The sequence below is a fragment of the Crassostrea angulata genome, chromosome 7 (assembly GCF_025612915.1).
Source record: "Crassostrea angulata isolate pt1a10 chromosome 7, ASM2561291v2, whole genome shotgun sequence".
Lineage (NCBI taxonomy): Eukaryota > Metazoa > Mollusca > Bivalvia > Ostreida > Ostreidae > Magallana > Magallana angulata.
Window position 1 is genome coordinate 29,339,525 of NC_069117.1, and position 15,590 is coordinate 29,355,114.

Genomic DNA, 15,590 nt, shown 5'->3' on the forward strand with positions numbered 1-15,590 from the left:
CAATAACTGTAATCTATTAATTTAAATAACTACGTTGGTGGCTTTATTATCTATAGTTCAAGTATTTACAGGCTTGGTCTATCTCAACTCGTTTTTTAAAAAGCATTCTAGCACATTGATACATGTAAGGGACATGTAATACTGCTTAAAATAAAGAGCATACCGGAAGATGAGCTATTTCAAAATGACTAGGTTTCTGCAAAGTGTCTTCGCAATATTTTTTTTTCTTTGGTATTATTTCTCTATTGAAAACGATGCTACGTGCTCGTACACACTAACATAGCACCAAAGGGTCTGTATCTTTTTCGGATGTCGGTTGCTAAATGCGGAACAGAGTAGAAAACCTGATTGAACGATATTTAAAAATACATTTTTTTAAAAACGATTGAACATGCCTGCTTGCGCCCACATAAGTGTATTTCACTTAAGTGTATTACATGTACATGCTTGGATAAATCGATTTTCGATAATTTCATTCTTTGAAATGCATATTCTAGAAATAAGTAATTAAAACACACTTTTGGTGGGATATAGTGATTTGTTTAGATAATGGGTTCAGGTAAAGGTGAGAAAGGTAAGTATATAGTATCTGAAATTCAAATCCAATATTTTGCCGCTGTTTAGACATTTGATAAGTGACTCTGGTCATTGATAAAGGCAAACCTCGAGCTCATATTCACCCCTTTTCAAACTTTTTAACCGGGTCTTTCATGCAAATTTATAAATATCCCCTTCCACCTTTGACAGTGAGAGTTTGTTTCTCACCAAAACACTTTACTATCAGAAAGTTTATGCAATTTTACTAAAACTTTTCAAATGTGGTCTTATTGTTCCGGAATATAAAAAAAATATTTTTATAAACGCCACCATTCCCGGCTAAATCACCTTGGAAGAAACTGTTTCTGTAAGGTTTTCATGACTTCTTTCGATTCAAAAGATTTTTGTTCATTCCGAATCATTATATCTAGAAACTGTTATCTCTTTAGGTGCAAAATCATTTAATTAATTTTATCAAATACCAACACACAGAATTATTCTACTTAAGTTGTGACCACACCTATCCCCATGGAAATGAGGAAAATTACACCATATCTCCTTGCAGTCATCTTCAGTGCATCGAAATGCAGGTTTTATCAAAGGAAAAAAAACTCTATTGGTACTTAAAAACTACTTCCTTCACACTGTTTTTTCTTGATGAGGGATGGGTACCCAGGAAATAGCAATCCATTGAGTCATTTCCACACTATGCTAAAAGGATGATGATGATGATGATGATGATGATGATGGAACCTAATTTTCCTAGGTTTTTTCTTTAAGCAATGCCAAATATCTTTTTGTAGATTTTTTGGTTTAGGGTTCTTCACCATTTTTTTTTTAGAAATAGTTAAACATTCAAGCCGAAACTATATTCTTTGGAAATATGGAATTTTAGCATGTGTTCAAATTGAAAATGACAAAAAATCAATTTTTGGGAAACAATCTACTTTTAATATTAGATCGACATTCATAAAAACTTCTGGGTCAGTTGTGCTACAGAGAGATACAATCAAATTTGGCGATATAAACAGTTTCTTTACAACGAGTTGGAAATTGTCGTGTTGTGGCGTACTGTCATAAAAAGTAAAAGTCACGGGGTGTCGAAGCCCTTAAGATAACTGAATAACATGCTTTACATACAATGAAATACGTACATGTACCAATGTTCCTTAGCAGATTAATTTTTCCTGTTTCATTCAAAAAGCCATGAATTCCTAAATCATCAACAAATTTGGCATTTCATATACAGTACACTGGCGTCGGAAGCAAATTGAAAGTGTGTGGGGGGGGGGGGGGGGGGCTACACTAATCCTCAGAAATATTGACAAAAAAGTAATTCCCAAAATCATGGAAATGCTTTTGAATCAAACTTCTCATTCTTTCAAGGTAAATTTAGGAACAATAATCTTTCCTGCGAGAAAAAGTGGGGGGGGGGCTGAACCCTCTGTCATGGTATGTTTCTAATGGTTAGGTATAACTTTGCAAAAAAAGTGGGGGGGGGGGGGGGCTAAGCCCCCCCTAGCCCCACGGTTCCGAAGCCTATGCAGTATAAAAGTGTATCTAACATTTGATCATATTTGAAATTATGAACATTTAAGCCTTTACTGTATTTAAGTTTACACTGTTAAACTTCTTCATGAACTTGTTTCTGCAATAAAATTTCACTATAGTATAATCATGATAACAACTTACTGTAAAGGTTGAACTTTAAAATGTATTACATTAAAAAAGTGCCAGTGTAATAAAGCTCATAGCTAGGGATTATTGAAAACAATATGTACAAAGTAAATGCATTTCATAAATTGTAATTAGGGTGTTAAACTTTAAAAAGACCCTTTGAATTGTTACTCTGTTAATTAAGTATAGCTGGTAACTATGAAGTACATCATCGTCTTATAATAAGACCATAGAATCAAAAGGTATTTACAAGAAATAAATTCTTTTAAGTTATGTTTACTAAACTGATTCTCGACATCGAAAATTAGGTCCTCGGAAAACCAGCAACACAAACAAATTAAAGGCACTTATAAGACTTTGACAGGTATAAACACGCAATCGGGGAAACCAATACACGATTTCAACTTTTTGTAGTTATTCCATGTTAATGAATGAACTCATTCCCACATGGGCATCAGAACAGCAGCAGTGGTCGTCGTCGTAATAAGAAATTTGTTTTACATAAATATAAGATATTTTACAACGACAAGTAACTGTGAAACTGTGGTAAATGAAGCAGAGAAGTGTAGCCATGAATTTTTGAATACATAAGCTCGAGGTGGGGGTAAAGATACAATTACATACGAGGCTAGCGTATGTTGAAAAATTAACATCCTATTTCAGCAAAGATATATCTTTGCTGTAACTGGAAATAAACACGATTCTGTAATTTGATCAGTCAGTCGGATTCTCTTTTTACAGCTTTATAAATGAGTTAAACTTATTTTTCTCTTACTAATAGAAAAGGTAAAACACAAAAACACATTTTAAAGCAAATTTTATTTTATATTATTTATATACTTCTCAAGGTAAGTACATTTTTTTCAAAGGCAAAGGAAAAGAGAAAAAAACCTACCCCAAAACCCCAACCCATCCCATTTTTGTGCTTATTCCTTAGAAATGGTTTGCAACCCCCCACCCCCCACCCCCCCCCCCCCCGGGAAGATCTTTCTAATTAGCTGCTACATGTACTAGATTTCACCCCTCAATTCTGAATACTTTTAGACCCCAGATTGATAATTGTGCATTATTAAAGTAGTCCGAGTATCGCACTACGACATAATACGGATTTTACAATATTGGTTCGACTTTTACAAAGCGTTTTTGATACCCGGTATTGATTTTGCTCTACATCGCTGTTGTAAACAATGGCAATAATAAGCAATTACAACGGTAATTTATGTATTCTACGAGAGGTAGAAATGATTCATGTTGGGAAACTCGATTCTGTTAAAGTAAAATGAAAAAACGAAGTTTCTGATTTATAACCAGGATCTCAGGTATACTTATATCTTCTTTGTTTTGATCCCCCCCCCCCAAAAAATTTCTTTTTCTTTTACTAAAACCGGTTTAAATTTAGAGACAGAAGCTATTTCGAATTTAATCAATCGTCAATTAATAAATGTTTAAACGATACTTAACATTGTTGCCAGATCTAGGCAGAAAACTGTAGCAATATGTGATTTTTACGGATTTTTCCGTCAGGGTCTACTTGGTTTAGAGCTTATAGCGTGAAAAGTAATCCGTCAACATATAATTTATTTTACCAAATATTTTTTATATGATGTCAATCTATAGAATAAACACCATGAATTTAAGTTTAAGTCCATAGAATAGTAAAAAAAATTACCAAACGCGATACTAGCATTGAATTTTTTGTATTCTGTGTTGATACATCAGGTCCATAAAGCGTACTTACTTACAAAAATTTGCCCAAAATTATTGATGAGATATGGCTTAAATAAATATTTATACTCTATTTTGTATGTTCAGTTCTAATTTTCCCAAAATTAGTAATTATTTTTAGGTCTGGCAAATTTCATAATTGTCAATAATTTTCGCAAGGGGGTACACCCGTCTGATAGGTGATAACAAACAAACTAGCATGTAAACATACATATTTTCTTTTATATATGTAATGCTAGAATATATATTTATCATTTAAAGCTAAGCTTTTAATGATTGAGCCCATTTAGTGCCGAGTATAGGACGACCTTAAAATAAACAAAATTTTGACAGTGTATCAAAAAAACATGTCGCGAATGATACATTAATAATTATATTAAGTAAGAATATTTCCATAATTTCCCTTTAGATTTATTGGATTTACTGATTCTAATAAGAGATTGTCGAATCTCACGACCGCGTATAACTTGCTCTCGTAGTTCATACTTACAATTTCATGGGTTCTTTATTTTGACGGACACAGACAGAACCCATGACATTGTGTGTATGCTGTAGTTTGACATTGCATAATTGACCCAGTTTCGTTTTGCTTGATACGGTTTTTTTTCAAAATTGTTTTGCTGTTGAAATATAGTATTCATTGTTTGAAAATTTCATTTCATAATGCAAGCACATATATGTATATTTTGATTGCAACATTACAGACTATATGTACTCAAACCATTTTATTATAATAAATACATTAGATATATACTGTCCTTGGGCCATGACTTAATAAGTTCCACTTCTGGTCATTGGAATTTATCTAACTTAAGAAATTAAGTAGTACTGAGAATTCTATATACTTGTCAAGAATCAGTATTTAGCTAATTAAGTTTTCATCCTCGAAGCTATATAATTTCATTGATTCTATCAACGTATTTTTTTTTTAATTAAGTTAAAGATAAGCAATTATAAAGCTATAAAGGTCCATCATTTACAAGTATGTGTTGAATAGATAAAACTATGTGTTTAAGTTGCCTAATTATCTGTTAGGCACATGTATCATCTATTCAACTCTGCCTAATAAATGTATATATTACTTCATTTCAGATTAATTTTCTTTCTTTTTGAGGGGATGGGGGATCATTATCATGATTGTACGAAAGTACAGGAATAAAGTCCCTAATCAGCATTATATATGGGGGTCTAAAGATCATTTGATGGGATTTTCTGTTCCAGGGGCTAATAAAAAAGCCCAATAGGGTTTTATACGGGAAAATTAACCAAATAAGCATTAACCCCCCACCCCCCCCCCCCCCCCCCCACACACACACACAAAGTTTGGTCTAAACTTTTTTTTGATAATTTGTTTGGAAAGGGGTACGCATCCCCGGAAAATGTTAATTTCCAAGTTGTCCGTCCCTCTGTTCATACAAAATGTTTGAAATTGTGTTGTACTTCGTGCAAACGTCGCCAATAAACATAGCAACAGTTGATATCCATTATGGATACTCAAACAAAACTTTCACTTTATCATAATGCTTCATACTTCCAGCCTTTTTCTGAACCGCATCAAAAGTATCGTTTTGAACATTAAACTTAATCTCAACGGCTGTTATGTCTTCGTGTTATTTCATAAAGAAAGTACATGTATTTGAAACCTTCACATTCTCAATAATCTATCATCTTGGCTTTGTGTCAGTAGTGATGTATAAAATGGCGAAGCATGCATTTCTTTCTTTACATTTTGAAACGTCCAACTATTGAAGTTGGATTTAATCAATCAAACTAATTGTTCTAATTAGGGTGGGAGGAATAACATCAGGTCCGAATGTATCATCAAGTTTCCTCTTGAATGTCCAGGCGCTTTGTTTTAAGGGTACTGGTACATCTGCTCCTCTTCTCAGGTAAGATATTATTTTATCGTAATACCACGCTTGCATTTTGAACCCATTTTCCTTTTCTATTAACTTCTTACAGTTATTGTTAATATCATCTTCAGCTAAAAGCCAATACAATCTAACAACGCGTTGTGAAAACTGCTGATTATTGGTACCGTTCAGATTCAAAGACCTTAGCACATCCTTCTCGCACTTTGTTAAGTGTTTTAAATTAGTCTCAGTGGTGTATTTAACATAAATTTCTTGTAGAATAACACTTTTGAGCTTTTGTTTGACATTTTTTGCTAGTTTTGATACCGTTTTTTTTGGATGGTCAATGATACTGGAAAGTAACGAAAATGTGATCCATTTCACCCCGTAATCTTTTTCATCTTTGGAAAGTTAACGTTTATCATCCAGTTCTTTCAAATCAGACAAGATGCTCTCTGCTTTAAGCCGATCTATAAATGGTGATTTTATACACGCATCTCTTAAGTCAATCCTTTTTAAAGCCTCATATTCATCGCTGTCCTCTGGAAAGTCTGAACAAATCGTACGTGCATCCCATTTTTCGTTTATGGTATCAATAATTTGATTCACTATGAGGAACTTTCTTTTAAATCTATGTTTTCTGACTTCGTCGTCAATGTAAAATTTGATTGTCTCTGATACCCGTTCTCGAAATTTTTCCTGCAGTCTACTTTTCCAGATGAATCTGAAACATTGCAAAACATTTCTTTACAGTAAATTTTTGTCCAGTTTGTTATCAAAACATTTTTTGAACCTTGTTTACTTACCGTTTTTGAGTCTCAAAGACCTCCGGTATTAGAGCTCTGACGTCACCTACTGCAACGGACTTCATCTCGTCTGTAAAAGGACGTTTTGCCTAAAACTCGCCCTCTTTTTTACTGTACTGTATCTACAAGAAAAAAAAGTATTTTATATGAGAAATGCGTTTCAACAAATATTGGTTAATTGTTACCATAAGAAATAATAAACCTTGAGCTGTTCTTTGTAATCTGACACTTTTTTGCTAGAAGAATATTTTTGGCAGAGTTCTTGTAAATCCAATGATGAGACAAGCAAGCGTCCGTTATGCTCTTCTAAGACAGTATCAGCAACCTATATAGAAAACTAAAATGCAGTTTACCGAGTATATAAAGTAAAAAAAAAATACTTGGAATGGTTTTCAGCAACGAATTTTTTGAAATGAAAGGTTCCTCAACCCTTTAGCAATGTTTTTCACATAGAATGGATGAACGCAATACCAATTATCTCCTGTGACATATTTTCGTCTGCTTTTGTACATAATAAAGAGGTTTAGCGGACCAACGTGTACGCGTACTTGTACGTGTAGAATACAAGTTAGAACTACGCGTACCGGCTCCCATTATTTTTCTTGTTAAGCATGCGCAGTTGTAACTTGTACATGTACGTGTAAATGTTTTAATGTATTTCTAGATATCCTCTTCTACTAAGCTGAGAAGTTTAGTCGCAGCCGAAAAATTAAAAATTCAGTATTAATATTTGTTAATTTTATTACAGTATACATCATTGTTTATATATATATATTTTTATTAATCACAGATGAATAAAAAATCAGAGCAATTGCATGATTTGGAGGAAGAGAGACGTGTATTAAAATTCCAATAACATACTGTGAAATCATCATTGTTCGTGGGGAATCAATGTTCGTGGATAACCTTTGCCCACGAATTTACATGTACATCCCCACGAACTTAATATATACACTTATATCTTTTATATTTATTAAAATTATCCCGATTTTACAACCAACGAAATAACATCCCCATGAATCAAGTAAATTTTGGCTACCCATGAACATTGACCCCCACGAAGAAAAATGATTCCGCAGTAATAAGTTTTAATGAATTGTTTTTTTGTTAATATCAGTATTCGCATTAAATATTCAGGCTTAAGAAAAATAAAAACATTTGTTAAAACAAAAAGCCAACAGCTAAGAAACAGAAGCTGCAAGTTCGACCTTACGGGTACTTTGCAATTTACACGTATGTTCATTCGGGTACATACGTGTAGAAATTCGTCATTACACAAACTGATGACGTTATACACATATTTTCCTTTCTACACGTACACTAACGCGCAAACGTTGGTTTGCAAAATATCTCTAATATTAAATTGACGACATAATTAAAAATTTATTCGTATATTCCACAAAATGACATAAGTTATTTTGATGGGAAAATTGTAGCACAGTTAGAAATTTAAACAAACATCATTTATCTCAATGCTGTACTTCTGATTTGATCACAATATCATCATATCATAAAGAATATGAAATAGTAAACATCTTTTTGTGAATGTAATGTAGATCTTTGAAACCAGTGGATAATGGTTACCCACATTTTAAAATATGAATAACTATGCTAAAAAAGAAGTTAATGGCTCAATAGCAAATATTGTCATTAGCCGGAGCTTTATTTTAGCAACATTTTATTAATCATAATCCTACATCAGTGAGTTTTGTCGCCATATAATGGTACCTGGGTGTCAAAAACGTTCTGAAGAGTGACTCCGAACTGGTGATATAAAGCAGCGCTGTCGTACGAACATGCATGTATCACCTACCGGTAAATAAAGAGGTCAACAAATCATAATTTGCTTTAACATGACTCTAGAAATGTTACATAAACATACTTAAGGCTGCTTTGTCCGATTTTATTGTTTCTACAGTTTCAATTTTTCCCCATACAAACCATTTATCTTAGGAAGTTAAGGACTTTCTCCTATTTACACCAGCAGAATCGGTCTCCTTTCAAAGTTTCACATTTTTAAAGTAAATAATAATTTCTTTTTGAGCGAACGAAAAAACAAACCAAAATGCATAATCAAAATATTGAGAAAAGGAAACCGTTTGGGTTCGCCTCCCGAATGATTGGGGTAATTCAAACCGCATGCTATGCTAGGCATCGATTGTAAACAAAGCAAATTTCAGAAATATTAGCGAACAAAACGTACACAGGTTTATTTGTAATATGCCTGAACATTAGACCTTTTTTTATAGCAATGTCAAAGTCGTAATACAACCATATCCGTCTCGATGTAAGGGATGAATTTTAACATGAGGCGGGAAAATACGATACCCTTTTATGTCATTTGTTTTCTTAACAAATTTTGTACATATTATTTTCATTGAAATTTGGCTTAATTGACTCGGAAAACTACTGCAATGTCTATCATTATACATATAGATAGCATAACCATCGTTTAAAAACGTGCACAACATTATATATAAAATCGGACCAAGCAGCTTTAATAAATCTTAACATATGTTCTTTACAAACCATTATATTCATTCCATATTTTGAAATTGTACAATTACATAACTTTAGAATTTCATCGGATTCCAGCACAATTTTTAGGTGCCCTTCAGAAAACAGTTCCCGGTTTTCTTGTACATCAAACAGGTACACGTCACCGCTGTAGGTACAAATTTGTAGAAGAGTCATTGGACCTTCGACCCCAAGCGCAATTCCTTCACAGTCTACCGCCAAGACTGACTCACTTGACAAGATGGAGACAATCTGGCGACATCGACTTGTTTAAACGACAATTTCAACCGCTTGATTTGCCATCTTCATGAACCAAAAATATAATGATTGATATTATAAACTTAATGAAAAATGTATGCATTTTATTTATGAAACATGGTGATAAAGATAAATTTTTACAAGCTTACAATATTAAGTAATTTGTGAAAATGGACAGAATAACAGTAATTTACACAAAAAATACAATAATAATTTACTATAAGTATAACTTTCGCTTTCTCTTTAGTTTCGAGGTTAAAAAAGAACTTTCGTTTTGAAATTGTACGTTTTGTTTCACAGTATGAAGCGAACCTACCATCTGAATGATAATAATGAGGGGTAATAATAACAATTACATTTAACAATGCAAATAGCGATAATATATTTTTCTTCCAATAAAGCTAAGTTAAAGCTACAATATATATTAACAGTGTGAAATAAAAAGTACATGTTTTTTTTATCATAATCCATATATCAATGTTCATGTCTGCAAATTACAACCCCCTTATTTTTTTTATAAAAGGATTTAAAGAACTTTAAAAAGAAGAATAATAAATACTTACATCTTGATTCATTCAATGCGTATATAACTATACTTACTGGCACTTGAGATAGCGTTGATAAAAAAGGAGATAAAAAAGATATTATCACTCCATTTATATATAACCCAGATCTAGTGATCATTGACTGTAATGCATCAAATATCTACGTCGCGTGGTTGCATATGCATGCATAAATGTTTTCATGTAAGGGCACATGTCACAGTGCCTGAAAATAAAAAAGCTTGCGTTATATTGGTTTCTAAATATTATCACCTGCTCTCAGAGATTGCAAGAAAAAAAAGAGGCTTTATAAACTATTTATTGGCGATTATGGGCACGGCTGATATATACATATATGTATATTACAATGTGAGAAAATCTGACCTTGACCCTGGGAGGTGCAGCAGTCAAGGCCAAAGTTTCAAACAACAACAACAACTGTAAGTTAAACAAATGACAGCAATGTGACCTTGTTCCTGTGAGGTGCAAGACTCAAGGTCAAAGTTCAACTCATATACAATTTCAGCATATATAACCTTGACCCAGGGAGGTGCAGCGGTCAAGGCCAAAGTTTTCAAAAAGAACAACTGGGCATATAACAAGTATAAGAGAAGAGCCACTCGATATGCTTCAGGTTTTTAGCCGTCCGATCATGCGTTTAATCGTACGAATGTTCGTACGAGTCAGAGGAGGTATATACAACGCCCTTTTTGACGCCCAAGAGTCAGTAGAAATAGTTGAATGCAGGAGAAGATAGAGCCCAAGAAGATTTCAATAGCAACAGTCTAAATCAAGGTCATTTTGGCATGAAACAGATATTTATTTACAGTGTGTACTGTATAAAGGAATTATTCGCTCTTGTTTTATTTTCGCCATTTCGCTCTATTTGTCAGTAAGCAGATAAAGACTTGGCGAATTTCAATGTCTTATATTAGTATGACGTTACAGGATTACATGAGACATATGTTGAGCAACAAACTCATGGTCGCACAACATATGCATGAACAGCTGAATTTATCTTACGATCTTTACAAATCGTGCATCGCTCTTGTTGGTACACAAAACGTTCGTACTATTATTCGTGCGTTGCATTGCAATAATTTGGATCGAAAAATTGGGAACGGATTGTACCAAAAACAATGGTAGTTCCGCAATGATAAAAATACGATGAGATACGATGACTAAAGCAATAATGCAGATAAATCAATTAATCAAAGTACTGAAAGTACTGTTAGACGGTGGCGTCGTTTGAATGTGGCATATTACATGTATGATAATTATTGTCGTCAAAAATCCGCGGCCTGTATCGCACACATGTCCTTATACTTAACACTTACATGCACAAATGGTCGTGAGTTTCCTAAATGAATAATTATGTGGAAATCGTAGTTGTAATCTCAATCCACACTTTACAAAAGCTACGTCTCTTGGCCGTCATCTTTGGGAGTAGCCTTTGTAGCATAGAAGTTTGTAACTATATGTTTGTGTCAATATCATTTGACATTAAAATCCGTTTTCGGTGTGCATTTTGTTTTCCCCGGAATGCATCGTTTAATATGTTGGTTGGCACCAGATAGTGAATAAATAAATAAAAATCAAAGCGATTTCATCACAGAACGCCCAAATATTTGATTGTATAAAGAAGGGAAATTTGGTTTTTTTTCCTTTTGATTTTTGGGTTGACCCCGCAAAGGGGAATAACTTTTGAAAAGTGTGGATTTGATTATTGTGCTTTAAAGATATAATTGTAGATTTCTGAAAGTAACGACAACAAATAAAGCTTTGGTATGATAAAATACTTATCAGGATTTTACTAGCTATTTGGTCATACAGGTAGTATGTTTATTGTCCCTCTTGACAACAATTTCCCTAAATTTCTTCACGGTGAAAAAGTTGCAGTCTCGTGGTCCTCATAGCCAGTAAATACATGTAGGTGTATAGAAAACGGAATGAGTTTACAGGACCCTGTTAGACAAAACTGGAAAATGCTTTTGGAATACACGTCATCATGAAGCCTTTTCGAGAAACGGGCCCCTTATATATATATTTTAGAATATATTCTACGTTACAATGTACCATACATGTAAAATCACATGAGTTGAACCGATTGTTTTCCCCCACAAAAAGCTAGCTTTGCTGCCAAATGGAGATACACGGGTTGACACTCCGTCAAATTCACAAGACGTTTTACGGCATTTGTCTTCGATTCCTTCTTTGCTTACAACAAATCTGTACTGAAAATCTTTAAAACATCGTCACAAGGTCCGTAATATGACGAAATGAGGTTTGTTTACATACATGTAAAACTGTAAAATGGCGACTCGATTTGCACGTGAATTTTACAATCCGAGGTCGATTAGCGTGTTTGAGACACAATCAGTGTAAGCGTCAATTTCAGAAACCAAATACATTGTATGTGATAATTAAATGCATTGTAGATGATATTGGGGCACAATCAACATATTAATTGAAGAAAGAAATTAACTTCAATGTTCGTGTAAACTTCAAATATTTATAGAATACAAAGACAGGGTACAGTATATATGCCCCAATACGTCTGCAGAATGAGAAGCATGCTTCATATACACTGTAGATTTTTAGACACTTTCAGATGCTGGGATAAGGCTTGATTCTTTTTATCAATTAACTATATTAGTTATAGAAAATAATATGACCATGGGTATAACAGCAACCAACTAAAATCGAAAATATCTACTGTATAAATAACGTTACATGAATCTTGTCCATCCTCTGTTCCAATGTTGAAAGGACGGAAACGATTCTTGATTTTCTGCGATTCAAATAAAAATAGTTTTGAAAGATATTAAGAGGGAATGCCACGAACGATCAAGCTTCATCCCTAAAATTAATTGAAACTACATTTTTTGAAAAACCAATTTCTACACCAGTTGTGGGTCAAGTAAAACAATGCTAATATATCAGACCATTTTTTTGCAATATTGCGCTCCATTCCCATGGTAACCAATAGGGGAAAAAGGGGGGTTGAAATTTGGTGAAAAGTGAAATTTTCTCAAATTTAAGATGTTGCATAATGAAAAGTATGAAAAAAATCAATAGATATACAACTGTTTGCCTCAATTCATTAATTTTCACCTTTTTTCCCATATTTTTTTTTACTGACTATCAGTTTCAAACGGTATAATAACGAATTTTTTTATCTCAATTTTCCCCAATTTCAATGCTATTTTTCTTAAATCTGCAACAACATAATTGATCAAACAGAATATATCCAGAAAGTGCCACACCTAAACAATATAAATCAAAAGATTTATTGAGAAGCCTTTGGACAGAGGCCACGGTGACAGTGATTCTCTGCATGAACTTTCTCAATTGCACCATAGAATTACCTCCCTTGAATCAGCTCTTTAATAGTAAGTGCACAAAAGATAGTACATGTAGCAGAAGACACTTGTCAACAAATCAATGATATGCAGTATCTTCTTTAATGTGGTTTAAGTGTTTTCATGATGTTATTGATGGAGTGCTCTTTTTCCCAGTATTCAAGGATTACTTGTAACACTAACTTTAACACCAAACCATCATCTCAGATATGTTCATTCAATTCTTGTCGTGACAACATTGACGCACATCTTTCTCAAAACAGAATCAACCCATCTTCACTTTGTAATGAACAAGAACTTGTTAAATTTCGTGCTGGACTTTTTGAACATGAGACTGACCAATTCACAATTTGTCCAAACCACCGCTACTATTTGGGGAAAGGATGGAAGGCATCAAAGCTGTGTATGCTGAAACCCCCACTTCAAACTTGTAATGGAAAGAGAAAAATAGAGAAAGCAACTGTTACAGTTCAGCAGTCAAGAGATATTCTTGAACTGGAATTCTTATTCCTGTAAGAGCAGGTAAATGTATTTGATTTATTATTTCATATTTTTATCAGCTGTTTATTTCGTTATAGTACAAGGCCAAAAGTAAAAAATGTATGTCTCACCTGCCTTTTTTTTTTTGGCTATATTTTTTATTATTCTGCCTGGTTAGCTTTTCTAAAGATGCAAAATTGTCTAAAGAAAATTTGTGTATTTGGTCAAAGTTTTGTCTTCAGTTGCTTTTGTTTATGTGAACATTGATAATTTTAGGATAATTTAATTTGTCTGAAAATCATATAGCATATTTCTAAACAAAAAATGATATTTATTTTTATCTGGTGAGAAAATGAAAATGATAAAAAAAACATACATGTATACTAGACCGTTGGTTTTCCCGTTTGAATGGTTTTACAGTAGTAATTTTGGGGCCTTTTATAGCTTGTTATTCGGTATGAGCCAATTAAGGCTCTTTGTTGAAGGCCGTACATTGACCTATAATGTATAAAAAAAGAAGATGTAGTATGATTGCCAATGAGACAACTGTCCACAAGAGACTAAAATGACACAAAATTAACAACTATAGGTCACTGTACAGCCTTCAACAGTGAGCAAAGCCCATACCGCATAGTCAGCTATAAAAGGCCCCGATAAGACAATGTAAAACAATTCAAACGAGAAAACTAACAGCCTTATTTATATATTTAAAAAAATGAGCGGAAAACAAACATGTAACACATAAACAAACGAATTACAGGCTCCTGACTTCGGACAGGCACATACTTAAATAATGTGGCGGGGTTAAACATGTTAGCGGGTTCCCAACCCTCCCCCTAACCTCGGAAAGTGGTATAACAGTACAACATAAAGAACAAACTATAAAAATCAGTTGAAAAAGAAAACTCATCAGATGGACAAAAATACAAGTGGACGTGGCTGGGTACTTGTACATTCCGACATAAAAAGACACTAGGAACAGATCTGAGAGTACTCACAGTTATCTGACTGCTAGTTCAAAGCCACTAATAACTAATAAAAAAATAATGCATCTAAGACTAAATGGTTTACTTTTATCAATTGTTATTTGGATGGAGAGTTGTCTCATTGGCACTAACACCACATCTTCCTATATCTAATAACCAAATAAACCTGTGACAAGCCTGCATCTATTGGTAACACATTGCTTGTACATAATCAAACCACAATTGGTCCAAATGGCCCCAAAATATTTTGTAAAAATGTAGTTTAATTTGTATGAAATATATAGGGAAAATCTCAAGTGACAAATACTTATAATGGCCTGACAATATATGTATGTCAGTATGAATCTATAAATAATATGAAAACACTGAAAATACAACACAGTTCAATGAAAGAATAGATAGTAAACATAGGGGGTTCAAAAAGGGGGGCTGGGGTTCTGGGTCCCCCCTTTGAAGGGAAGAAATTTTGTTAATTATATGGGGAATCAATGAAGCATGACTAGAGCAGTCCCCCTTATGAAAAGTTCTGGATCCCCCACTGGTAAAGAACTATTTTCATGGAAACAGTCCCTAATCAGCTCAAGTGGCAGTATATTAGGTTCAAGTTTGGAATTTGAAATTTTGCAAGTCTTCGTTTGGAATTGGCCTTTTCAGAATCTAAAGGACTCGTTGTTCGTACACCAAAATAAAAATAATGTCATGAATGTTATGTCATTGGTTGCATTTTATTGTTTATCACGTTTTAAACCAATCACAGCGTTTGGGGTACACTTTTCGAAATATTACCTAGAATGAATTACATTCTGAAACCATGAATTAAAAAAAATCAACATGCATGCATGTCAAC

At 33.5% G+C, this 15,590-nt stretch overlaps 1 pseudogene; it reads right to left on the bottom strand.

Annotated features, from left to right (window-relative positions):
- Positions 1–5,236: 5,236 nt before the first annotated feature.
- On the bottom strand, positions 5,237–10,057 carry LOC128156952 (uncharacterized; annotated as a pseudogene).
- Positions 10,058–15,590: the final 5,533 nt, after the last annotated feature.